At 32.9% G+C, this 27,532-nt stretch overlaps 1 protein-coding gene across 4 annotated transcripts in view; it reads right to left on the bottom strand.

Moving 5' to 3' along the window:
- The window catches only part of Far1 (fatty acyl-CoA reductase 1), a 110,787-nt gene that overhangs the window by 50,922 nt on the left and 32,333 nt on the right, over window positions 1-27,532 (bottom strand). The window contains exons 1-2 of one of the 4 annotated variants that reach the window (XM_076761864.1): window positions 13,333-13,551; window positions 11,898-11,935 (exon numbers count right to left, since the gene is read on the bottom strand). The exons of 1 other annotated variant lie outside the window; for it this stretch is intronic. The gene's annotated coding sequence lies outside the window, so the exon portion shown is untranslated. Of the gene's footprint in view, window positions 1-11,897; window positions 11,936-13,332; window positions 13,552-27,532 lie in introns of those variants that run through there. 2 more of the 4 variants (XM_076761866.1, XM_076761867.1) reach the window with 2 other exon arrangements.

Below are 27,532 nucleotides of genomic sequence, written 5' to 3'. Positions count from 1 at the left end.
TTGTCTACTTTCTATTATAGTTATTCGGATAACCGGGTGTCGGATAATTCGAACACTACTACACCAGTTTTCTTGATTTCCCGATAAACCATTCCAGGAAAATAAAGCAATACAAAGGTGGACATTCGTATGTTTCGTATTTTAGAACGTATTATAATTGAAATCTAAAAATATCGAGCAATACAAAACAACACTGGAGGAGGAGAGACAAATTTGCATTGGAGAGACTCCGTGCGCGTGATTGTGGTTCTCACTCAACATGAGAAACTCTACTTACTGACGTATCGACAGGCTTATAGTTTTCTGAGTGAGAATCACTAGCAGCTGTTCGCAGATTGACGTTCTACAGACGGAACTTTAAACGTTAATAACTTTTTAACAAAACCTCAATCAACAAATTGGTATCCTTGATTTTCGTTCTATTTTGGCCTCTAAAATCTCCCATTAAAATTTTTCCCAGAAATGACCGAGCACCTTGTATATGAATAAGGAAATAAAAAAAATATCAATTTTTTAATTAGACTTTTCTAAAGTGAGGTTCGAAAGAAGAAACAGAATTCATCGTTCGCCAAAATCGGAACAGTTAGAAGAATCATCAGATTCTTGGGCTGAATGTAACAGTACAGCGCCACGAATATCATTGAAATTCCAAAGCGTCTTTCGCTCGAATCATATCAAAGGCGCGTTCTTCCTGCCGATCTTTCTCGCATTACAATTCGGAAGTCGACGTCCTCGTGACACACTTTAGTGCAGCCTGACTAGTCACGAGCGAACACTGCTTATTCGTATCTCTGTGTAATTTTTTCGATCGGTTCTGCAAAGGTACCAAACGCTATAATTGCAACGTTTTGAGCAAATCGACGTAAAGACGAACAAGCAATATGGCGATCACAAACGTCAGCTTGATTCGTACGTTTCTGCGCTTTTGAAATTAAGAGCAACCACGAAAGATCAATTTTAACTGATAGGATTTTAGAACAATGTCGTGATCGAAGGAAGAAATAAAGATGCTATTGCTGAGATCACCACAATGGACGTAAGGAGCTGTCGTTATATTACTGTTAACTGTGATGTAACTCTGTGACGCAAATCGCTTATAACGGATTATAATTTATAAGCAGTTAGAATTGCTGTATAACGGACTGAAGGTAATTTAGACACTTCTACTCAGACTTTATGGCGCGTACGGATTCCTTCGGTAGCTAGTTAGCGAAAAAGTTGTTATTAAGAGCCACACTGTTGCTTGATTTTAGCGATTTCCCCTGTGAAACTAGAGATTTAATATTAATATCGGTATTATTATCGATAATAATATTGGTAGTTTTAGATAATCATTTTATTGCTTTTAACACGTTAACGACCAGATTAAATCTATGAAATTTTAACTCTTTATAGGCTAAATTATTTTTGGCTGCTGAAAACAATTATACGATATGACCGTTGGTAGACACTGATGATGAGATACAAATTGAAAGGTAAATTTCAATAGACACAAATTTCCAATTGTTTTCACCCTAGTGCAAGATTGTATAAAATAGTTGTATAGTGATTGTTCGTAGAGTTATACTATTGTTGTAAAACCATACTTGATATTGGCAATAAGATTATTAAATTATATTATTATAAATATTATGAAATCAAACTTGAATGATGTAGTTAATGGATACGTGATTTTAAAGTCGTACAAAGAACATTTTGCTTTAGATGATTGAAAATTGCTTAATCTAACATTTGTTGTGGGATTTATTTTATACTATTCACATTTATTTTTCTCGATATTTTACCTTCAGAATTAATTTTTGTAGGTTCTCAGTGAAAAGTCTCGTCGCTCATTGTATGAATGACGTGACAGTCAACGTGTAAAAGAAATCGAATCTTTCGAATACCAGTTTGATATCATCGAAACGATGACACCAATAAATATTCCACGGGAAAGAATAAGGAATGAATTAAAATTTAAAAGATACGAAGAACATTAGAAATCTAGAATTACTATTAATTTCTGAGCTGTCCCAATCTTTTCGAAATTGTGTTATGTATGGTTTGATTTTGTAAAGGGTGGATTTGATGCAGTTTGGTTTTAAAGTTCAAATTTTTAAACGCAAAAATTATAAGAAAAATATTCATTTTATTCTGAATTTTCATGAATTATAAGTATAAACAAACAAATCCCTCTGGTAGCAATTTCTGGACTAAGGCTTTCTTAAAAAGTTATTAAAAAATTAAATTAAAACACTTCAAATCATTCTGAAAAAATTATTTTCGGTTGCGGGGGTCAATTACAATAATTTTTGGTGAATAAACATACCCTCGAAATCCTAACCACTTTCGAGAAAAAAATTCCTTACCGAAAATATAATTTCTGGCCAGAAATGTCAGCCCAAAATTTCATGCGAATCTTTAAAACGTCATAATTTCTGAACGGATTGGACGATTTTAATGTTTAAAAAAGCAAACTACGCGCATTTTAGTGTAGAATATGTACAAATCGTGAAAATATTCGAAAAGTTGGTCCTCGACCCCGCAAAATGAGAAAAACTCCATAAAAATGGTCCAATTGTCAAACAGCCATAACTCCTACAATAGTAATGGTATCTCATTGAAACTTGGAGAGGAACTAGAGTTCACGGATGCCTACAAAAAAGTATTAAACAACTTTTCTGTACAGCGCCAACCAAATTTATTAAAAATGAAAAACTAATTTTCAAGAAAAATCGACAGGGGGTAGCTGCCCAAATTTTTCGCTAAAGAAAAAAAATTCAAATCGTTCTGAAAAAATTATTTTCGGTTGCGGGGGTCAATAATAATTATTTTTGGTCAATAGACATACCCCCGAAATCTTACCCACTCTCGAGAAAAAAATTCAAAAAATTGTGAAACTTTTCGATGAAATTGAAAAGTTTCAAATTATTCTGGAAAAATTATTTTTGGTTTCGGGGGTTATTTACAATTATTTTTGGTGAAAACATATACCCCCGAAATCCTACCCACTTTCGAGAAAAAAATTCGAGAAGATATGAAATTCTTCAACAAAATTAAAAAATTTCAAATCAGTTTGAAAAAATTATTTTCGGTTGCGGGGGTCAATTACAATAATTTTTGGTGAATAGACCTACCCTCGAAATCCTACACACTTTCTAGATAAAAATTCAGTACGGGCTGAATTTTAAACGTTAATAACTTTTTAACGAAGCCTCTATCAACGAATTAGTATTCTTGATTTTCGTCTTATTTTGGCCTCTAGGATCTTTCATTAAAGTTTTTTTCAGGGGTGGCCGAACACCCTGTATAATGCTACATCACGAAGGTATAACGTTTTTATTTTTTTTTATTATCCTAGCAACAGCAAAGAAAAAAAGATTGTCGTTCAGTTTATCATCCAATCAATTAAGTTTTTATTTCAATTTGTTGCCGATTCAATTTTTCGAACGTTGTAGGTATCTGTCACAGTAATACCGGTATTAAGATCAATTTACCGAATAGCAGTTACATCACAACAAGATAAAAACAAATACCGATAAAATATTGATACCTCAAAATATATTGATATTCTTTGAAGTTATGCGTTGGAAACGGTTTCGAAGGGAAAATTAATTCACTTCGTCACAGCGTAATATACAAGGACTAAAATTCCTTTTTGTTATTTGTCCATAGTATTTACAACGAACGACATAACTATTCACTGTCGTGCCCGATCCTTTGTGAATTATAATCTAGTACAATGGCATGTCCCAACTAATCAATCATTAATGACAGCAGAACGAATGCTTGTTACAGTTTTGATTGATGTACGTGTGTAGAAATACCTAGTGAAGACGAAGCAAAATTAACTTTCCAATAGAGTGTTTGTTAGAAACCTAATAATTTCTAGCGTTTGTGTCATTCATTTTCAGAGCGTTTCTAAACGATGGTTTAAATAAATGTTTAACGTAATAAATACTGAAAATTGCAATTGTATTACAAAGAAGAAAAGAAAGTGATAATAATGAAATTGATTCCAAGTCATTGTGTTCTTTATAAAAGAAACAATGAAAGTTTTTTCATATATTTATAATTAACTCTTTATTCTTAATCGAGAAATCGATTTTCCATAAAGTTTAACGTCGATTGAATAATTTATAGGGCAACACCAAATGGAAACAAAACAGGAGAGAAACTTCTTGGAGATCGTCATGGCCACAGGAATCGTACTGGCGAAATTGCAAAATGGTTGTCTATAAGTGTACAAAAATTCTTACGTCACGATACAGCGTGCATGTAAATCGTTCGACCTGTATTCAAATGCTGAATAAAGAGAATGCTAATTGAACGGTCTGGGTCACGAACTTTGCACACCAAGTGGTAATTAAGGAAAAATTCAATTAATCCCAATCAATTCTTGCCCTTTGTTTGCAAATTTAATTGACAAAGACAAAGGTGTCGAAAGTAATACTCTTCTTAAATATTTAACGACACGTAACACTATAATGCAATCCACAGTTAATATTGAACGTTACCTGGCATCATAAAATTTAAATAAATTAAAAGACAAAAGAAAAAATAATAATCTAGATAAAACGTGAAATTCTATAATATTATTTCCTTCTAGATATGTTTCAAACAAAGCTGGACGAAATTAGATCTGAAATTAAAATAACGAATGACGACTATAGGTAACGTTTTATCATTCTATTTGCGATAACATTATTCAAAATCAAGTAAAATGTATTGCCCAACGTGATGTATTCAAAGTGATAGAAAGTTCAAATATTGTGGAAACAGTAATGGTTAACTCTCAAATTTTATATTCACACTGAATAAAATAATCGTTTTGGCAAAGTTTTTATTTATTTAGAAATATCAGAAGACCAATCGCGCGTGAACATCTTTTTTAAAAGATTCCATTGCTATTACTATTTGTAAAATTATTTATTCAAAGTCAAATAAAAGCAAATGCTTTTGCTATGGAACGGAACATGACAAGATTTTCCTTGAACGTGTTTGCGAAAAATGTTACTTTCTGACGTAAATTGCGAATACCATCAACTGCGAAGAATGACTATCGATACTCGCTTAACCAAAAGATTACGGAAATACTCGCTGGGAACGCGCATAAGAAATCTTCCGAGAAGAATATAATGCTCCGCAAATAAGTATAGTTTACACTATGACTTGGAAACAGTTCCCGGTGGAATAACTCGTGTTAATTGTTAGATATTTCCTCGAAGTTAACGTTTTCATTGATTTTAATCTTGCACATGGTAAATATCTCCTCAGTTTCATTAACACTTTTTCTCCATTCGTTTGCCTTAAAATCATTATACTCTTTTCCCATTAACTTATGAACACTTTCGTTAACTGAATGTTTGAATTGATATTTTACCAGGGATCTACTGTTGTTCTAACGTCAATTTGCACATCGCGGTAATATTCCTGGAACTTCCAACTCGCCGTTAACACGACGAACAAAGAATTCTGCATCCCGAAAATACGATGATGTAATTTCATTTCAAGAAAGAACACGAAACGAAGTAATACGTTATTTGAAATAACATTTTAAAAGTGCCCAAGTCTGGATTATATTACTGACTCTAGTAAGAGGTACTGTTTCACTGAACGATTAAAAATTGCAAATATAATTTCAGCGATAATTACAATTAAAAGAAGTCACGAATGAGACCATCAACAATCGCACGTTTCAGAGATATGTTAATTACTTTCCCAATAAATCTCCACATGAATGATCACGTATGACTTTCACACGAAGAATAGTTTTCGAGTCAAGGAGAATCTGAAGGTGGTCCTTGAAGTTTCAGGCTCGAAGAAAGTCCTAAATTCTTCTTATACGTTCTCGAGCATGTTGGAGTGTTGGACAAAATATAATCTGAGCACATTTGCCATAATTACTATTAGAAAGTGACTGCATTACAACTTTGCAGAAATGATCGTAGAAAGTGTAATCAACAATGTTACATAAAAAATATAAATTTTATTTATAAACGAGTTAGGGTCGATTCGTGTTATCCGTTCAGGCACGTTCCGTTTCCAACGAATGCAGTTAGTCAAAAGAAGAAAGATATACTTTCCATCGATTCTATTTGCCGAATACGGAACGTGTCTAAACGAATAATATAAATCTTTATTTAACAATCGCGAATGAAATTATCTATTAACACGTTCGCAATCACCATTTAGTTGAAAAGCCACAGGCTACGCTATATTTGTAGAATTTCATACAGTATAGCGTATGTTTTCAATTAGGTAAAATTAAAATATATTTAACAGGTCATTTGAATATTTTTATTACAATATTCCATATAACGTGACAACGGTCGACAGTTTATACTTAATTTATTTACACGGATGTAAAATACACGACCATCGCTGTCACTCGTGTGACGTTGGTTTGTCATGAAAATTGACGCGTTACAAATGTGTGTGACGTGTGGTAACGAACATGATAAATGCACGAACTGAGTCCACATTACACAGAGGATTCTTAAAAATTTGTAAACGATTTTTGAATCCTTAAACACCTAACTATAATCGATGTACTCTTATAATACAATAAGTAAGAAAAAATATTAAGAAAACATACAGGGTGTTCGGTCACCCCTAGGAAAAATTTTAATGGGGGATTCTAGAGGCCAAAATAAGGCTTCGTTAAAAAATTATTAACAATTAGATTCAAAAATTTCAAATCGTTCTGAAAAAATTATTACCGGTTGCGGGGGTTAATTACAATCATTTTTGGTGAATAGACATACCCCCGAAATCTTGCGCATTTTCGAGAAAAAAATTCAGTACGGGCGGAACTTTAAACGTTAATAACTTTTTAACGAAGCCTCCATTAACAAATTGGTATTCTTGATTTTCGTCTTATTTTGGCCTCTAGAATCCCCCATACAAATTTTTTCCAGGGGTGACCGAACACCCTGTATATTCAGAAGCAAGATCTGTCGCAAATTTTGCAAAGATATACACATTTGTTTCCAACGGGAATTTTTAAGAAAACAGGAATCTATAGTCTAATTATTAGAATGACTCTTACGACACTTCACCCCTTTCATTGTAACGCGAGTGATGCAAAAGCTCTAAATATTTTTTATAAATTCATTAGGATTCTCTAATGAAAGGATCTGACGCATTGAATTAATGTATGGTAATACTATCGTGCGGCCTGATAATAATACGCGAGTAGATACTAATTGACAACAACAAACTAAACTGTGAAATGGGAAAAAATAGACGTTATGTATTGTACTATGAACTGTCTGTCCTTTCATTTTTTCCTCTCATTAAATGCTAATTCCTGACATGAATTAGTTAATGTTCTTTTCATATCTGAATCTAATTTAATAATACATTATGCATAATGTTTTACAGTTTTAAATGACATTAATGATGTTGTTTACGTTAATTAGTTAAAATGTAAAGTTTACGTTTAATACAAATTTAGACTTTTTCTATTCTTTAATGAGATGGATTCATAATTTTCAGAAATGTTTATATATTATCTACAGATACTTACATTATACTAGAATTCTACTTTTATTTTAATGAAATCAATTTTAATTGATTTGAACACTAGATAGAACGACGATTATTATTAATATTCGACGTTTCAATCTGAAATCTGGGCTCTCTTCAGAGACATAAGCAAACAAAAAATAGAATACGTACGTGCAATATTAGTAAATATACAAAGCCATAATGATTTGGTTTCCTCCATCAGTTTAGGTAAATCAAAAGTTTATAATAAAATTTATTAACATGTAAATTTTATTCATAGATAAACATTTGCTATAATTACGTCTTAAAAAAAACTACTTTCGAAAGGTTTATCTTATTTTGCATTTCATCACCCTGTCGTAACCCCATAAAGGAGTATTCTCCTTTAGAGACATCGCTCCTAGGCAGTTTTTCGATAAAAAATACTTACTTTCTAGCAGATTAAGGAATTTAATATTTTCTGTACGTGTTGGAATATGTTTCAAGAAAGAACAGTATCATTTTTATATATTTAAATTTACTATTACTTATGTTATTACATGTTTGCTGAATTGTATCAGTTTAGATGGCTTCCACAATATCTCAACACAGGGTTAATCAAAACAGGTGCATTTTTATCTTTCGAACTAGAATTATATCAATATTTCCAATAATTTTGTTTTTATTGCAGAAGTTACAATTTTCGCGATAAAATTTGTTTGGTTTCACATGGTTGCCATTTTGTCAAAATATGTATTTCTAATTTTATTCTAGTTGAAAAGATAATCATATTCATAGAGATTAAAATTATCTTTGATTTTTTCCGTTTCAGATGTACCCGACAACGTGAATCGTAGAAGTCATTTAATATGGTACACTTCAACAAACATATAATAGCATAAGTAATAGTAAATATAAGTACATAAAAATGATACTGTTATTTCTTGAAACACATTTCAATACGTACGGAGAATATTAAATTTCTTAATCTAATAGAAACTGACAATTCTGTATCCCAATAGTCGCCTAAAAGCAACGTCTCCGGAGGGAATACCCTCTTAAACAAGCAACTAACTGAGTATCGATTAGATTGTAAAGTGTAATTCATTCGTGCACGATTTATTTCGCGGTTCCTTTGCTACAAACATGGGTGACTCAGTAATTGAGCAGTATCAATGTCGTGGGCGATGACCCTTAGAGAGGCTGGCGACCACACCAGTGCCAAGCTAGAACCGCCACGAGACACAATGAAATTTCCTCCTTAACAACCGATTAGACGATTCAAACCGCCACTTCGGGTCAAATTCATGCAAACCTCTTATTCCTCTGTACGCGTGCTGTAACCACGTTACTCCATCGCGTTTCAAGTTATTTCCATCCGAGCACGAGAACGACACTGAGAAGTACTTCTCGTCAAACAGTATTCCCTCGTTTATTGACGAAAAATCGGAACCGGCACGTGACAATTGTAGAAATGGGAATACACCGACAGTGAACGAGAAAAGCAAGAAGCAAGTCTCTTTAGTCCCATTTAAATCACTTCTTTGAGAGCTTGGAAGTTTTGGTTTGTAATAAATAACAACGATAATATTAATATTTAAACGAGCTTGTGAAATTAACGACGTTAATGGATAAAGAATTTGCAAATACGACAATATAAAAATTCAATCAGAAATGTGTACTGGAATGAGAAATGATCAAATTTAGATTCGGGTCAAAATGGACCCAAAATCCACCATTCGATTAGTAACAAGGAGATTCAAAACAATTTTTTAATTTATATTTTTGGACTTAGTTTCATTACTCTATAATACTCTAACGACGATACAGTTAAATATACATATAAAAATTTTTAGTTTGTATCAGTATTTGCCACATCGGGCCCGGTATCGTCTTTGAAGTTAGGCTCTAACCGGTTTTTAAATCCACAGTTGCCTCTCAAAACGACGGGTCTTTCACACCGAAGAAAAAAATAGTGGTGGGAATGACTTCGCGTTTAAACGACGGGGAAAAAGTTAAGTCAACAGACGCGGGATCATTATACTAAGCATCGTAGTAGCCTGAAGCGATTTGCGTGCTCGATTCGATTCGCCTGTCCGTTTGATTTGATTTATTCAGTTACAGAAAAGTCTCCAATTGAGAAAGTAAAAAGCACAGTATCGGTCGATGAATAATTGTAAATGGATGAGACTGAAATACAACAAAACACAATAACAAAAAGAGAGGAAGAAGAAGATAGTAACCAAAAATTGGGATATTCCAGATTAAAAAGAACCAGTAAATTACTGCTGAATATAATATTTTGTTTAATTATAATATGATATAAAAAATTATAAAAATAATCCCATGCTTTAAAAACTACATGATATTGAAATGAATTTTAGTACCGACAGAAACGTTTTCCCGAATATTCTTCAAATATAACAATAGTAATGGTTCAACAGAATAAATTTGGACACTTCTTTCCTATCATCGATGCTGTGAAGAATTATAGTTCTTTAAGAAATCGAGAATTGCAAGCACACTCTTGAACATCTAAGAACTGCGAAGGTGATTCTAATTAAAGAATAGCAGCAGACGTCTCTTTAAACACAACTTGGCAGCTCCTTGAAATTTGCATTATTACGTTTAAAAGCGAATATAACTTGCAAGTCTTCTGTCGATGAATAAATTTATTGTGATACGATAAGGTTATTAAATTGTCCATTATAGGTGTACTGAAATTTTGTCTCTTTTAGTTTACTAATTCGGATTATCGTTTAATCCGAATCGCTTCTTTCTCCAATTACATTGGATTAACGAGGCTTTACTGTATAATACACAGAGTTTACTATCGTTTACAAACTCTGACAGTAGGATTTGAATCCAGTACGTTAATTTTATATCGGGCAATTGAAAGGGGTTACGTAAAGGTCTCGAGCAATGATTGTAATCAGTTAATCGTTACAATGAGAGCATTAATTATATTCAGTCGATACATATCAAATGATTATGAAATATAGTAAGACCCTGTTTAACGCTAACTCGTTTAACACTGCTTCGTTATAGTGCACTTTTTGCACGAAATAAAAACTTATTTAGTCATTAAACGCATTTCAATCATGTAACCGACAGAATTAGTGATGGCAGTGAACTTCTCTACATGTGATCATGAGAAAAGCCTTTAACACGTTGTGTATATCATCTTTCCATATGTTTTAATTATTTATTCCACTTATAACATGAAAATTCCAAGTATCGAACAGTTCAATGATGTATTTGTTATTTTACAGCAAATTTAAAAGTATTTAACGTGTTAATAAGGTGATTTGTTATATTGTTAAATCTACATTCTTCATTCTGTTATTCAATTTATACCAACATTTACTTAGACTCTGGAATTTTATTCAGATTTTTATTTTCTGAGAATTTTGCTGTGACCTAAGCGAATCATAAGTCTCTAACGAATAATGGTAATAAAACAAAACAAAGGCTGTAGTTATAAAATTATAAATATTAATGCAACGTTCGACTGTTATTAGGTGCTTCTTTAAATTCAGCAACGTCTACTATAACAATGTATTTTCACTTATTCCTACTTATGCAAAAGACCATTTAGAAAGATCATTTAGCGCTACAAATTTAAAGAATTTTTATACCAAGATGGTTAACTGAAAGAAAATCGTGATCGATTTTGTTTTTATATTAACCTAGTCTGTACGCAACAAACCGCAAAAATCGACGTCGAACTCTTTCGAGAGCACGGTATAATTCACCTTATGACATTACTAAATTACGTTCGCGTACTCGAGGTGAGAACAGACACAAAAGTTGCGCAACACCGTGTAAGCCTGATGGTTTTTTTTTAAGATGTTGCGAAAAACGTTTGATAAAACCTAATTGTCTCGCGGCATTATTGATAATGGCTTTCTCCGATTTCTCGGGGAATTTTATTCTGCTCTGATTCCGTATTACGGTAGATGTATACGAGCTCTTATTGCAATTGGTTTTGCTCCGAAATGGTGATCACAGTACGGAAAATTCAACGACGAGAAATTACATGTTTTCGGTCGTCGCGTTTCGACAAATTTCGAACGCGAAAGTTTCGTCGAAACGTGCTCGACGCAGCATTGTTCGAATACTGAAAGAGTTTCGAAATTTTTAAAATTTCAATTTGTCAGATATCAGTTCGAACAAGCGAACGCTGGTTCTCGATCGTTCGAGCACTTGCCACGGATCGTCTGCGTCGAGCACTCGAACATTTCTACGCTATGTTAGACCTCGCGAGCCCTTACTTCGATTAGTTCCGTTCAGAGGCGATATTAATTGGACAGAAATTCAGCGACGAGTCACGTTTGGCTCATAATTAAGCGAATCTGAGCGAGCGTGAGATTCTAACGGCGAACGCGCGCGAATGAAACAGAAATTTGCTTGAATCTTTGGCTTACCCATTCCGTAGAAATCGACAATTGGTTCCAAGTTCAATCTGGCCGTGGGGAAAGAACAAAGAAAAAAGAAATAGGTACGTGAACACCAATCTAAAACGTTTGTATGAATTAAGACGATCGAAAAGAAAATGCTGAACTCTGTTGCTCGTGGAATCTTATAATCGAAGAACGACTTTGGGAGTGTTAATGTGTTGGATAACTGTACAGTTTGAATTCTTGGAAAGCCACGATTGCTTTTTCATTCCAAGAGCAAATCGAGAAAATACTTAATTAACAATTATTTTGAAAACATTGTAATTTATGATATCATATCAAGATCTGTCATAAGCTTTCTCGGAATGTTGCTGTATACAATTTGCAGCATGATTGGAATCTTATCGTTTTTCCATCGACTTAATTCAATCGAGTATTCTATTCGTACAATGCAAATCCTACAGCGTATGATCGCTGTAGAACTAAGGTTTCGTTTGAAAACAATGAATTGGAACCATTTATAGGGAAAGAAATGAAAGTGCAAGCACACGGTCAAAACAGAAAGTTGAACGTAAAATGAAAGCTGCTTGGAAAGCTTAAATCTCCGAATGCGTAAGCAAAGCACTTCGAGAAACCAAGCCACTGCCCGGACACGATTATCGGATCAAGAGTTTGCAAAGTAGCACGTTCCGGTAAATGCACTATACATACAGACAAATCGTAGCGGCTATTTTACTCCGATCACTCGCCAATGGCAACACACTAGAATTTTATACTAAGGTGCACCGTTCTACAAGGTGTTCCAGCAATTGTCGCACAACCAAATATTGGACGATTTTTTGTGCAAAAACAAATTGAACATATACGATAAAATTTTGTTCGAAAATGAAGTTTGAAAATTACAAATTCCGAGTCTTCAACGCCACTCTAATAGAATTTACAAGGTGACTTATCTTTATCTCCAAAGCTACTCTAATCTTTTTATTAATACAATTAATGAACTGGGAACTTCGTAGAGGGCTGTCTCAGCTCTTAAATAAAATAATTCGTATCTTACTTGAAATATTCCTTATATTGTTGAAAATTTTAATTTCTCATAATTGCATAAATATCTGCAGTTTAGTTATAACTTATTAGCCGAGAGATATTGTTCTCGATAAGGAAAAATTAGCAGAGAATAATCTTATTCTATATTTTCAAGTTGATCTTGCACGAAGAATCCATCGAATTTTAATTTCACGAGAACGAACACACAAGTTTCATAGGTAACGCGAAAGGAACTGAACGAATCGATTTTATCGAGGAGATCCTCGATCGAGATAACTTTATAACGGATCAGGAAGGACGATGGGTATCAGCATCACTGTACACTGTAGGTTTGGACCGTACTCGATAGAAACGTACTCGTTAAAATCCCGAACAGAGCGACCCGTAAACCTCGTAAAAAATTGCGAAAACTCACCGGCCGAAATTCCAAAAAATCCGACTCTAAATCGACTCGTCGAGGGTAAGGCCTTTAAACGACCCGGGGAAGCAGTTAATCGATCGTCCGTCTTTTTATCCGCAGTGTCGGTCAACGCGAACGCCAACACTCGTCGAAGATTACTAAGGGGATGATATGTGGGCCAGTCACTTTTAAGACGAGCCAACTAACGAAAGGTAGACTGAGCTCACTTGGGACCAACCAGAGTTCCTTATACCTGGTCGCGTGAGCGGCCGGGACAACTTCTCCCACCACCAGTTTCTATTGACGCATCTACACGACGATACACTCGTACACGATCATGCATTGAACTTTGAGACACCTTTTCGTCCCAAAGAAACTAACGATCCTGCAAAATCACGATTTACCTGTACCATAAACGTGGCACGTGTCACAATTACAGCGAGCAACCTTAAAGGAGAGTAATCTTGTTTAACGCTTACAATTGACAATTATAGTGCATTTATTTGTAATATAGAAAACCAGGATTTTGCAAAAAACAATTTTTATTGGAAATTGCAAATGGGCCATTTTTACTGCTTTGGTAGTTCTAGTGTTAACGAATCAAACAATCGATTTCCTCAAAGTGCAATCGAATTTTAGATACAAAGTAGATAACTCCTCATTTGAGTTTACCGTATCTAAAGATGTCCACGACGTTTATTCAATTTATAACACGACAAATAGGAATATTCAATAATTCAATAGTAGTCTAATATTCTATGTTCTCATGATAGCAGCGTTATTTCATTATAAACGATTTTGAGAAACATTGTAAGCTTGAAGTACCCGGTACCAGTAACCACCAGTGTAAGTCAACGTATTTAATCGATATCCGCAATAACTTTTATCATAAGTTTTTAATGTCAAGTATCACAATCATGAGGCTACACTCGTCATCAAGTCTTATATGTTAAATTCAACACATTTTTTCATTCGTAAAAATCTATTCTTCTTGTATGAACAAATTTAAATAAAATTTAATAGTATACACTTGAACAATTATTTGGAATTAAATCGTACGTCAAGGGATTAAAGTACCTAAAAGTTGAAAAGTTTATGAAAAGGACGCCATTTTGTCAAATTATATTCTTTATGGACGACAGCCACACTCGTATTAAGATTTTTATAGATCGAATACGTCTAGGATGAGTTGAACGTAAAATCGTGGCAAAAATGGGGACAAGTTTTTTAAACGTACGAAATAATTGCATTAACATTTGTACATACTTTTCTTGGAACATGAACGTATGTACGTGTCAAATTCCAAACGTTTGGATCTTATACTTATCGTTATATTGCATTTAAAAAAATTACAGAATATCAACTTATTATTCTACGATGAAGGATAAAATAATCGTGATATATATTACAGTAATGACTGTATCGAGCCCAGTTAACGAAAGTATAAAGTTCATTTGTTCCATCTATAATGTTTCATGCACAATAAATTTTAAACGATATCTGATTTTGATGTTAATTTAATATTCGGATGTTTGGATATACTCTGCGTGGCCCATACAGGGTGTTCGGCCACCCCTGGGAAAAGTTATTAACAATTAACTTCAAAAATTTCAAATCCTTCTGGAAAAATTATTTTCGGTTGCGGGGGTCAATTACAATCATTTTTGGTGAATACACATACCCCTGAAATCCTACCCACTTTCGAGAAAAAAATTCAAGTAGGTACTGAAATTTTTAGACGAAATTAAAAAATATCAAATGATACTAAAAAAATTATATTTAGTTACAGTGAATCGTTCTGAAAAAAATATTGTTAGCTGTGGGAGTCAATTACAATCATTTCTGGTGAATAGACATACCCCCGAAATTTTGCGCATTTTCGAGAAAAAAATTCAGTACGGGCGGAACTTTAAACGTTAATAACTTTTTAACGAAGCCTCCATCCACAAATTGGTATTCTTGATTTTCGTCTTATTTTGGCCTCTAGAATCCCTCATTAAAACTTTTCCCAGGGGTGGCCGAACACCCGGTATAATCAATTAATTCGCATATCACATATGTTCATGAATACAGTACACGGGGTATGTCTCTGTTTCAATAGACATTAATACTACTTCGCTAGTTGAAAAATGAAACGTGAATTGTCCACAGGGAAAAGAACAGAACCGATCGAGAAATTGATAGTTAGCTTAATTTAAGTAAACAGTACCGATATTATTGTATTATAATATATTTGCGCGAAAATCGGGCCAATCGAACGCGCTTAGTATTTGGAATAAACATATTATTCTGTGAAAAATAAAACAAAATCCTAAAGTTGATGCACAAAAGATTACGTCGAGTTTGTTAATGAATATGGAAAGACAGTGCGTCCACAAACAATTTGCAAAACGCTTAACGAATATGGATAGAACGGATGAATTTCTCGCTAAAAGACATGCGTCAAAGATATACATATTTTAAAATGATGTGATTCTTGTTATGAACTGGTATTTCCGAATTTCTTCTTATAGATGGCACAATGAACAAAAATATGTATTACTCATAATAACGAAAATAAGAGTGAGACATATAAAATTGATACAATTACGAATTATCGACAGTAGTCCTCATATTATGCATGGCGTTTGCAATTTACGTTTAACAAAAAACCACATAATTATTGGATCCTAAAAGTACGCCCAAGAAAGAAATATAATACAATGTTAAGAACAACACTATTAAAATATTTATATTGACTTCGTATCAGTGAATATTTGAAATATTTGAAAACAATATTAAATATTGTAATTTGTCGTGTGTAAGGCATTTGTGTGCTCCTTTTTATTTTATTACATTTAAACTTTATAAAGAATAATGTAAGTAAAAATGTAACGAATATGGGGATTCAGAATACGATTAACCCTAGATTTACGGACACTGATTGCACATATCTGTGTTGAAACTTTTTTCATTTAGGGTTATGTGGAAATGCGATTTTGCTTTTAATTAGGAAGTATATTCATATCGTTACGTTAATCGAGTTCAATATAAATTGCTAATAAATAATAGTTATGAGTTCTGTAACTTTAAATGTGGAATTTGACTAAATCTAGTGTTAAGTTTTATCAAGATAGTCCCAAACATAATGTCTATATCGTACAATTACACAAAAATTTTAGATCTTTCATGCCAATTTTCAGACACGAATCTAATAGAATATTGATGCTATGAATTAGGTAACACTAAGAGTGGTATTAGAACAGAATATTAAAACAAAATATCTGCAACATATCTCAACATGTAAAATACTATTCGTCGAAATATCAACAGATTGTTTATTTACACAATTTAGTGCCTTAATTAGGAATTTTAGAAAACGTCTAAACATTAAAGTAACGTTAAAATCGAAATTCGTTTCATCTAAAATTTATTTAGTAAGGAACAATAAAAATTGATAAACTTTATAATTTCGTTAAATAGATTCATAGACAAAATTATAAAGCGACAAAGTGAGAATTGGTAAGTGTACGAATGATAAAGTCTCTCACAACACATCTGATCTTTCGTAATGTTACTTTTACAATGAGAAGTACGAATGCTACTCATCGTAAATGAAATCATCGATAAAATAGTTTGAAGTAGGGTTGTCCAACATAGTACTGACACTACTTATCGAATTTGTAGATGAATATCTCGAAAATTTGGGTATTTGAAAATTTTCTACACTGACCAATATTCGAATATTCGAAAAATGTTTTCAATAAGTATTTGGTAGACTGTAAACAAAGTTCATCGAGTTAGTCATTCTCCTTCTTATGTTTCGAATATTAGTATTCAAACACATAAAATATTTGAAAGGTGCCAAATCTAGTTCAAATATTAAAGATATAATCAGCTCGAATTTTTGAATCGAACGCCTCAGACGATTCGAGTGGAGCGATTATTCGAATTAGTTTCAACATCCTTGTACTATCGGTTCTATAATTTAATGCTGATCAGGTTCAATAAAGTCATTTTCAGGACGAATTTCGAGCTACCGTGAAGAAATAACCATTCAAATTTAATTTCGAGTATTGTTCAATATTGCAATGTTTCTTTTAATAACCGACGCTTTCAAGCGTAAACGGAGTTCTTTCGAGAAAGTATCCTAACATTTCACCAACATTACAACTAGTTTCGTTAACGTGTAATGATGCAATTGGCTGTAATGTTGCTAACTGTATTATGACTTACTTAGATCGTGAATATATTACAACAGTATGTCATTTGCTATATTAACTCTCAAAGAACAATATGTTCGTGCATCTTCGAACGATTAACTTTGCATTAGTTCTTTTTTTTCATTTTATCGGTTGTTCATATTTGTACGTATCTATTTAACATATTCTTTACGAATTCTTTATTTGAGGAACATTGATGATACCAATAAATTTTTTTTTATATGTATAGTGATGTTAATAAGAAATCTTAAGAGAACATGATTATTCAATAGTTAACGTTTATCATAATTAACAACAGCATACTAGAACGAAGAAGTTTAAGAAGGTATTACTGCCTAGACTGTCAATTTTACGGCCCTTTTTGTGATTTTTTTTTAATGATAGGTAGGCTATTTTGTACTGATACTTTGTAGATGTATTTGTTTATCTTATAAGCATGTACAATATTTTTTTCATCGAAAAATATTAAAAATCGTGGGAATTATAACTTCTTATTTAATGGCTCTTCTGGAAAAGGTGCTCCAATGGTTTCCAGGATTCCAGATAATTTGAAACAGAGGGGGCTAAAGCATCTTCATAAGGAAAGTTGTAGCAGGAACTAGGGAGAAGTCAAAATCCTGATAAATAAAGAAATGACGACACTTCAAGTTTCGAATGTCTATTTTTTAATCGTTCTCTTGTCTTTAGCGTATTAAACAAAATAGTAAAACTCAATATTTTTTTTAAATCTCTAGTTCCAGCGATAAAGGCGTGTCTGCTGAATATTCTCTTCAAATTTGAAGTCAATCGGTCTGCTAGATCTTGAAATATCATATAAGCCAGTTTAAATGTGTTTTTTTAAAGAAGGAGCTATAACTCTTGCAATTATTAATATTTTTTGATGGAAAAAATACTGCACATACCTATAAGACGAATAAATATTTCTGCAAAATGTCAGTACAAAGCAACCTATCTGTCGTTAAAAAAAAATCACAAAGAAAGACCAAAGAAATGACAGCCTAGACAGCAATCCTCCCTTAAAGATCGGATTTATTTTGTTATTTTAACATGTTTTACAAATGGACATTTGGAAGGAACATATCCGGCACGTTACGCTATTATATTTCGTAAAAGGAAACGAGATAGAAACCTGTAAAAATTTATGTAAAATGCACGGTGATAATTACAAAAAAACGCACGTACCAGAAATGATCTTTTTTGTTTAAAATAAAAAATTTGTACCATCTCTGTTTCGCTCTCTGCAAAATTTCCTCAGTGGAGAAAATTTCGTTTTTTAAGAGACCATTAAACAGCTCGTAATTAATTTTTGCGGGGAAATAGAGCGATTTTTACGAATTATGAATTATGAAGCTGTCGAAAATTCAAAGATTTCTTACCATAAAAGAATTATTTTCTATCTACATCATGAGAATTGTACGAATTTCTTAACTAACTTAATAATATTCGCTTGAAAACATTTTTCATACTTTTAATAGTTGATACCAGCAAAATATTAATAAATAATTAACACAATTCCGATTGGAGATTTTATTATGAATCTGAAAATTAATGTCCGTTTTAAATATATCACTTTGACGAACGTTTACGAGAATATACGTAGATTAAAATCATTATGGTTATCTGCTTATTACAGCGGTGATCCCGCTATATCCGTGCTCGTTAAAACCGATTTCGACTAATATTTCTTTTCCTTTCTTTTTTATCTGTTTAATTTCGTACCAAAGCTAGACTAATGAAGTATTAATAATAACAGTATTTAATGCGACGATGTTGAATCATAATAACATAAATAAATTGATTTAACTATTTTTTTGATGTTATTAATCAATAGATTAGATGTGATGTAGTATAAATCGTGATATTGTAACAGAATTTAAGATAGGAAACTTTAGATTAATGATAAATTATGTTTCAATAACGAATATTGAAAAACAATCTCACAGAAATCTCATTTGAAAAGTGAATGTATTTAAAAACATTACAGTGCACGAACTACAGAGGTAAAAGTGTTGTATATTTTGTATTTGAATGCGTGAATTTCGTTTGAAACAAAGTTAAACGTATTCCTATCAACGGTTTTCTACCAATTGGATATGGATGGGTTTACAAATGACCGGTAAGTTCGTATTCGAACGTGTGACATGCTTGAGTAGTGACCAGGAAAAGAGAGGGAAAGTTCCGACTTTCCCGTTAGCGTATTTTTTTCCTTGACTGCTTGTGAATCAACTTGCTGTAGTTAATCGTTCGAATGACCCTGAGTTCCTAGCGCACAAGGTGTATAACAACCGTTCAGGAATCTCAGTTTACAATATAGCAGGCAATAAAAATATCAAGACGAGCATCCCCATATTGCAACAAATTGTACGTCCACTCGCAACGGAATGGCATAGATTTGGAAATTGCTTCTGGAATGACGCAATCTGCAAATTCCAATACATACACAGGGTCTCGGCCACCCCTGGGAAAAATTTTAGTGGAAGACTCTAGAGGCCAAAATAAGACGAAAATCAAGAATATCAATTTCTTGATTGAGGCTTTCTTAAAAAGTTACTAAAAAATTGAATTAAAAATGTTCACTCTGGAAAAATTATTTTCGGTTGCAGGGGTCAATTACAATCATTTTTGGTGAGTAGACATACCCTCGAAATCGTACGCACTTTCGAGAAAAAAATTTGGCAAGGTGGACTTTTTCGACAAAATTAAAAAATTTCAAATCGTTCTGGAAAAATTATGTTTGGTTGCAAGGGTCAATTACAATCATTTTTGGTGAATAGACATACTTCCGAAATCCTGCGCATTTTCGAGAAAAAAATTCAACTTTAAATGTTAATAACTTTTTAACGAAGCCTCCATCAACAAATTGGTATTCTTGATTTTCGTCTTATTTTGGCCTCCAGGATCTCCCATTAAAGTTTTTCCCAAGGATGGCCAAACACCCTGTATACAGTTTTATAAAAATCTCATAAATTCTTTCAGAATAGTCTTCCGTTTTTGAAATATTTTTATTTAAAATTTGTATGTGCCTTGTTACGAATTACTCATGTATGAGACCAAAACGTTTGGTGGCTTAGGCATTGACTCGATGATCTGGCGCTCAATCCCCCAGATGGGGTTGACTCACACCGTATGTGGGCACGTGGCCCAATTTTCATGACCATTATATGGTAATGCTCAACCACTGTACGGGCTCAATTTCGAGTATATAAGGGCCGAGTTTTGTTGGGATCTGGGCGATAAACGTACACTCCGGACACACACAGAACGACGCGGAAGTAACAGTTTCGATAGACCGCTACCGTAATAGGGTTGAAAGAAAGAAGCTCGTGCTCTAATGATGTTGGTCCTTATATGTATATTAGGCTTTTCGCTGAGGAGGGGATGTCGGTGACCCTTAGTACCTGGTAACTGGCTGTCCATGACTTGTCCTGGATGAGACATTTGTGTACTTCATCCAGGATTCTGTACTAAGATGAAAATGTGAAAAACAAACTGACTAAGTCATTTTGGACGCAGCGGTTCCAATATGCTTATCAGCATCAGGTTGGTCATCCAACAGTTTTCTTACTCGAGGAGCTCAGGTTCCTAAAAACTCTCGAGACATTGTTGCTTTGACACTCGAGGCAAGATCGGGCTATAATCCCCTTCGAGCAACTATCTACCATAGTGGTTTTAATTGCGAGTGTTCAATGGACTAATCGAGTAGTAGCTCCTACGAACACGCCGCGTAAAGCCGATACGGATCTTTGGCCTTTGTGGCATTATTAGCAATAGTACTAGTTCTGATAATTGATCATTCAACTTGAGCATCGTATAGAATGTATTCAAGTATTTATCTTAAATTTGTCTTATTCACTCCTTACAACCATGAACCCTATTGACAATAAGACTAGGGGTACGAGGGTCCTTCAATAAGTCCTTAGAAAATCCAAGTGCTGGCGCTCGTAGTATCGAAAATGGTTTGTTTTTAGTCAGCATCATGACTCAGTAGACAGTTGTCAAAGTCTCAGTTATATCCACCATATGGTTTCATTTTTATTGTAGATTAAAGCAAGAAACTTCCCCTTGCATCAAAACAATGCACGGGTGCATACCTGTGCAGTTTCGATGGCCAAAATCATGGAATTAAAATTCGAATTATTACAACATCCACCGTATTCATCGGATTTGGCCCCCAGTGACTCTTTTTATTTCCAAATTTAAACAAATGGCTCGGCAGACAATGGTTCACGTCGAACGAGGTGGTCACCGCCAAAATAGATGCCTATTTTAAGGAACTTCCGAAATCTTGCTTTTTAGATGGCTTAAAAAAGTTGGAGAAACGCTTGGAAAAGTGTATAGAGCTAAAAGGAGATTATGTTGAAAAAAAAACATCTACCTAAAATAATTTGTTTTTCTATCTTTTTCTAAGGACTTATTGAACGACCTATCTTACCAATTGGTACATCTTTACCGCTTGAGGTGTATGATAGAGCAAGATTCTACCAACTTCCTTAAAACCTAAGTACGTGGCTCTCAGGGTATAAAGCCCCTGATTTGTCCACTCCTTCTAGCGGCTCTCAGGGCATAGAGACCCTGGTTTGTCCGCGAATCTAACCATTTCCTTATAACTCTAACCGCCGCAACTCCCAGGGTATAGAGCTCCTGGTTCGTCCGGAAATCCCATCTTTTCCCCAAACTATACCTAAACCACCGGTCGAGCACTGTCCTCGACCGAATCCAGGATCTCGCGCTAGCGCTCGTAATAGCCTCGTAACTTTGCTACATTAAAACTGTAACCAGAATTGGGGAAATTTTATTCACGGAACAACGAACACAAATTTTAGATTGATTCGTAAGATAGACTTCTGTGTAGATTTCATTCATAGATTAGAATCTATTAACGTTTATTAAATCAATATTTAGACCAGTAAAACCGTAGAAGGAAACTGGTTTTCGAGCGAATTTAACATTTTTATTCGTCATTCGAGAGTAAACTTTCCCCTACTCTGCAATGAATTCTGCATATGAAAACAATGAAAAATAGTTTATATAAATATGTATATCCTATTTGGCTTTGTTTTTGACATTAAAACATTATATCTGCTTATTTTAGCAAGAGATGTTCAAAATGACTTTCTTGCATCTGAATGCAAACTTGCAAATGTTTTATCATCGATTGTCTCAGTTTAACATTTCTAGATTAAAGATACATACCATTTTCACACATGACGTGTTTCAACAATCTTACAGTTACTGTTGTAACGATTTATAAGTGATATTCTACAAAGAAGTATTTACAGAATTAGAATGCTGAATAAATTCTAACATCGAGTTCTGTTTTTGAATAATGTTTTTGAAAGTTAGAAATAGTTGAATTAATTCCATCTTTCGAAAGATATATTCCAACGAAAATTCGTTGTAACTTGAAAACAAAGTAAAACTGGTTCACATACACATTTTTTATTGCTTTCTTTATTTATTTTTTATTGTTTAAGAAAAACTAATTGAAAATGTTGAGTTCCACAACATATTTAAAAATTATGTGCCCCCCATTTTGAGTACTAAACGTACTTATATATAGGGTGTCCAAAAAAGTTAGGACCAAACTTATACTACGTGTTACTAAAGTTTAAAAAACAAAAAAAATTCGTATAAACGTACGTCCGAAAATGTTTTATTAAAAAGATATAAGCTTTCAAAAATATTTATGATTTATCGTGGCAGTTATAACAAATGTTCGAAAATGGCTTCCATTCGTCAAATTAGCGATTGTCGAACTTTTTCAAATATTCCATCTGTATTGAAAACAATAGTAAATGCGTTCTGACTACATTCCCAAATTTTGAATTTTGTCTATAAATCTTTGAACACTTACATATTTTCAATAAAGCATTTTCGGACATAAGTTTATATGAACTTTTCTCATCTATTTGATCTCGGTAATACGTAGCATAAGTTTGGTCCCAAACTTTTTGGACACCCGGTATATTCAATATTCAGAATAGAGAACATATCTCACCGATTTCGATAATTTTCAAATATGTTATAGAGCTCGATATTTTCAACTAGTTTTTCTTATACATATAACCTCCGTTCTGCTTTAATTTTCGAGATGTGTGCAAAATTCTGTACGTTGGTTTGGTTTGTACGTACGCGATCGCAGCAGCGTGTACGCGTGTCTGGCGATTGGGTATCTACTGTTTCCATAAACACATCAGCGGTTCGCAATCGACTTTGTTTCCGAGATATTTGTAAAATTCTGTATCGAGAAAAAATATAGTCCAACCTTAACCTAATTCGAGAAAACCAATACTGTTTTGGTTGTACTTCGACCATTAAATATCGGACTTAAACTAAACTACTGCGAACCACTGATGTGTTTCTAAAATAAGAGACATTGGCGCTAACGTGCATGTGTAGTCATAATTCAATATAGTAGCTGTGACAGAATTTTGCAAATATCTCAAAACTAAAGCCGAACGGGAGTATGTGTATAAGACAAGCTTGTTTAGAATGTCAAATTCTATAACATATTTGAAAATCATCGAAATCGGTGAGGTACCGATTTTGTATAATTACTATATATTTTTATGATAATTAAAAAAAAGGAAAAAGATAAGAAGAGAGGAAAAAACAAAAAATTTCATACACTTTCTGGATTCGAACCTAAGCTGAAAGCGTTCTAAGGAGATACTCTATCACCGTACCCATGGGATTGTAGAAAACGAAAGCTATTCTGAAGAAACTTATGAGTATTTTATAATACTACGTGTCATTCCATGAAGCGGTTTCCACACTATGCCTTTCCCTTGTTGGATATTTTAGGAGAAATCCGAAACAGTATGTTTGTCGATATAATAAATAAATGACGAATAAACGCCAGTCTTAAACGAGTTATTTTTAGTCACATTTCGACTCACACGTCTTGAGTAATCTTCAGAATAATTAAAAATTAATAACTTATAAATGTACAATTAAGATTACGATTATAAACATTTTACGGAAGCGATGGGAACATGAACAATTATATCAAATTGAAAAAGAAATTAGAAAATACAATAATAATTTGAAAAAGTAGCTATAAACTAATATCAAACGATGAAATCTACATAACTGTTCATCAGAACAAAGAAACCATTGCCAGAAATAAAAATAAAAAATACATTTTATCTACAATTAACTCTCATTTGTTTGATAACTGTTTATTACAAAATCTATCTATTATTTTTCTTTTCTTTTTTAAATATCAGATATTAATAGAAATTTGTAATGGAGCAAAAGTAATAAGTACGTATAATGTGAATCTTCTAAAATAATTTCATTTTTGGTTTTATTTTAAATTTAATAAAACCACGTGTATGATTTGCATTGTACAATTCTTGTTTCTATATTTGTCTTACCTTTAAATTAGTTTATGTGTAATCATTGTTTATCATTTCTCTTAAATGATTTATAATTCAACACGTTGAGTGTATTAATCTTTCCTTTCAGGCCACGGCGGTCACCGATGGCCGACACTTCCACATACACTACTTTCTTAAAATGTTTACCACAAATAAACTCAAATACTTATAAACATTTGAATAACGTTAATACCATCAGGAATACTGAAAGAATGATAAGTACACCCACCGAAGTATCGAATGTTTCTAGTTTTCACATAATTTAAACACATGTTAAAGATAACCCAGAACGCCTCAGGGACATACGGCACGAATGGAAAAATACTTCTCAAACGTGTTAAAACGAATGAGTCAAAGTGTAAATAAAAATAGTTTGTTCAAGACAAACAGTTAGACGTCATTTAGTTTAAGGGAACTCCGATTTTTTACCGCCTTTCTTACGAAGTAAATTCACCAAGAACCGCAAAATTTCAAGCATCTTTTTATTTTCTGAAGATAACAATTTGCAAAAAACCCTCATAGCTTGTTAAAGTCTTGTTCGTCTCAGAATAAACTTATTAGTTACGAAGCACTTAATAATTTCTAAAAATGTAAATATCTTTATTAACACTAGATTTACGGATTGAACCAATTTGATCCATTTAGAATTTTATTGCTATATATATAAAAAATTTGAATATTATTTTTTAATAACATATGTTGGTTTTTAATTCCGTAATGAATTATACGTAAATATGAATTCCTCCCCTCGACTTACCGCCTCATTTTGTAGTGTCGAATGTGGTATACCTATTTTTACGGTTGTGTGCCAATTTGACTCATAAAATGACTTAACAGTTAATTGCTTTGCAAATGAAATTTCTGGCTTACATAAAGAATCAGAATTCTAACACCAATTACGCGTAAACATTCATGTTCAATCTTGTCAATTTATTAGTTAGCTGAGGCCAAAAAAACCTTCGTTCATAGTTCCGATTTATACATCGCGTGCAAACGGAGCATTTTTAGTGAAATAATATAATTTTATAAAATCAATTTTTTGTCAAATAATTTGGTCCACTAAGGTAATTTCGATATGTATTTGTAAAAGGTATTTCAATTGATATTTATTTTACATCTAATTACGTAAAAATCAGAAAAAATTTCTTTTGCTAACTGTATTTTAAAAACAGTGTGTATACGTAAAAAATGTTTTCAATGAAATTTTTAATAATAAATCTTTTATTTAAATTGATTTGGGTTTTTTTTGCAAACAACTTGAATTTTGTTGTATGAGTCAAATTGGCTCACTTCAGTAAAAATAGGTATATAATCAACATTTGTAAATCTAGTGTTAATCGCTTCATAGTTTGATTCACATGATCCAATCATACTTCTTCTTCTGATAAATATTTATATCGATAATGTTACTTTGTCCATTAACTTCATTCAAGAGTATTGATTTACTTCTTCTCGGTATGTATGCAGTTACTTCGAATCGATTGAAATAAACAATATTGTATTAGAACACAGTTTAAGTAGGACTTGATAGTAATCGTGAAAACAGTTTGCAGCAATGCATGTTGAACCTGATTACATTCGTATGCAGAGTGCGTAACGTTGTTATAAAAATTCGCGTTACGCAAGCGATGATGCATTTTGGGCTGGTTGCGTATTGGAAAAATTATTTAGTAACATATGCCGCCATTGTGCTCGATACCTTGATCTCTTTAACACTAGATGTAACGCAGTAGACTGATTACTTTTATCACAAACGACGTTTAGTAACATTTATTCATTTCTTAGTAACTAGTACACGCGACCTCGGTACATTTCAAGTAATCGATCTTTCCGAACAATTGAATTTTTCTTGGCATCGATCGATCGTGAATTCTGCATCGCGTTTCCGCTCTGTTATTTCAAAATTGAAGATGCTCGTCGACCTAAACCTGCTGTTCTGCTTGAATTTAATTAATCTGAGACACGTGGGGACAAGGTTCAGAATATTTAATAAATATCCTGGAAAAAAAAATAAACCTAAGGACAAAATCATAGAAAGCAAGAAGTTTCCACGTGAATTTTGTATTACATAATTAATGAAATTTCGGGTTAAATCGGTTGTGTATATGTTCTATTATATGGTTATTGGCGATGGCACATATCACCTAATTGTAGAAAAATTCTAATTTGTCTAATGTTGGCACTCAATTAATACATACTTTTTAATTCAAGTTACTTGTTATAATAACATGGTGAAAATTTACTTCATAAAATAAACAAAAGTTGTGACAAAGAAAATAGGTTAATAATTATTGGCAATTACAGAGTTATGTACATTAAACTTTGGTCGTATCTAGTTTATACTCTGATACAAATGTGTTTCGTTAATTCGTTTTAAATTTCTTTTTTCCTCTCCACGTGAATAATTGAGTCTGTATACCTTCATACATAATTATAAAAGTCAAACTTACAAAGTGCACAAAATTAAATAAGAAAGGGTACAGGCAGAAAAATGACATGGCCTATTTCTGTTATTTAAAGTGTGTATTTGTTTCAGCGGAAAAGGTTTAAACGAAAATGTAATTTAAATTATTTCGCCCAGAGTAAATGGTCTCTGGTTGTCGACCCTTGTTATATATGTTACACTTTTTT

The sequence above is a fragment of the Colletes latitarsis genome, chromosome 3, assembly GCF_051014445.1.
Source record: "Colletes latitarsis isolate SP2378_abdomen chromosome 3, iyColLati1, whole genome shotgun sequence".
Taxonomy (NCBI): domain Eukaryota; kingdom Metazoa; phylum Arthropoda; class Insecta; order Hymenoptera; family Colletidae; genus Colletes; species Colletes latitarsis.
This window is presented reverse-complemented; position numbering and strand designations above follow the sequence as displayed.